Raw genomic sequence first — 1,468 nt, 5'->3', positions numbered from 1 at the left:
AAAAAAAAAAAAAAAAAAAAAAAAATCTGAATCATATCCTGCAAGGTCAACTGGATAAGCTAACAGAAATATTGCACAAAATCAGCAATATCAAAGGCTTTTCGTAGGGTTTGGCACAAAGGGTTGCTTTACAGGTTGTGTGCACGTCAGGACTAACCCTATTCGGGTTTAACCGACTTCCTCCAAATGAGGAAGTTTCATGGCAGTATGAAATTCGCAAGCAGTCCCCAGTTGCATGTATATTCCTGTCAGGGGAGATGACGATGTTAGGTTTTTGCTACTCTTGCAAGAAGATGTCGACGTCCTCCTACATACAGCACCTGGAATTCCCAAATTGGTCACCCATTTTAGTAATAACCAGGCTCAACATTGCTTAACTTCGGTGATCTGACGAGAACCAGTGTGTCAACGTGATTATGCCCCATCTTTACAGGCTTGGAATATCTTACAATTTAAAACCTTTCTTTCCTTTTTTGTTTTTAACCCCTTTTCACTTCAAACAAGGCATATTGCCACCTGGAATGTAAAAGACTATTTGGGATTGTGTCTAGCCGGGTACTGGGAAGAGTTGAGCAACGCAATGTCTGTTCACGTTACATTTAAACTTTTGCATGTTAGTACAATAAGCAGGAATCAGGAAGAGAATTCTAAAGTCTAGCAATCCAAGAGAAGAAACTATTAGAGTAGAAAATCTTTTGGCATCTAGGGACCTCAACTAGAGGGTGGAATTTTGCTGCTTTTCGAGTTAATCGGAGGTATGTATGTCGAGCAGGTTCATCAGAGCAAATTCCATTAAAGTACTTCCAAAACAGCATTGGACAGAGGTTGAAGCTTAGCTTAAAAGGTGGGATTTGAGAATTTTTTTTTTTTTTTTAATCTGTCTAAGAATGAGAGAATAGTAGTGGATGCACCAGTTCAAATGTGGTAACAATATCATTGTTAGGTTCAACCCTCTTCATAATTTTACAATCATATTTTGAAATCACAAGTTGATACTCTATCTTTGGACAAGAAGCATATGATACATTGGGAGAAAATGACCCTCTAAATCCATTTATGCTTGTTTTTTCCCCAGTTGAAATGAATAACTCGCTCTTTGAAGTTTCCTGTTTTGCTAAACTCTTAAACCGACTTTCATTCAAGATCTAAAATATAAGAGCTAAGATCACTGGAAAAGTAGTTGGATCATTCTATCACTCCAGAACGTATTTGACTCCTGATGCAATCCTGTACCTATAAAAGTGCCAGATTTGTCCAAAGATGAAGCATTTCTTTCACATTTGAGGGACGGTGCAAAACAAATTTAAAAAAAAACAACTTCAAAATATAGTGGGAAATTTATATTCTTTGGATTATTTCGAACACTGTTCTCATCTCGAGTGTTATTTTCACAAAGTTTTCGTTCATGTAACCTCCAACTTTCTTCTGATGTATCTTGGCAAACCTTTCAGACTCGTGGCATAGTGGA

At 37.3% G+C, this 1,468-nt stretch overlaps 1 pseudogene; it reads right to left on the bottom strand.

The window, feature by feature from the left end:
- Positions 1–308: 308 nt before the first annotated feature.
- On the bottom strand, positions 309–427 carry LOC145244014 (5S ribosomal RNA; annotated as a pseudogene).
- Positions 428–1,468: the final 1,041 nt, after the last annotated feature.

This window comes from Euprymna scolopes, chromosome 22 (assembly GCF_053919585.1).
Source record: "Euprymna scolopes isolate OS-2025 chromosome 22, ASM5391958v1, whole genome shotgun sequence".
Classification (NCBI taxonomy): domain Eukaryota; kingdom Metazoa; phylum Mollusca; class Cephalopoda; order Sepiida; family Sepiolidae; genus Euprymna; species Euprymna scolopes.
Note: the sequence above shows the minus strand (reverse complement) of the source record. Positions and strands in the feature narration are given on the sequence as shown.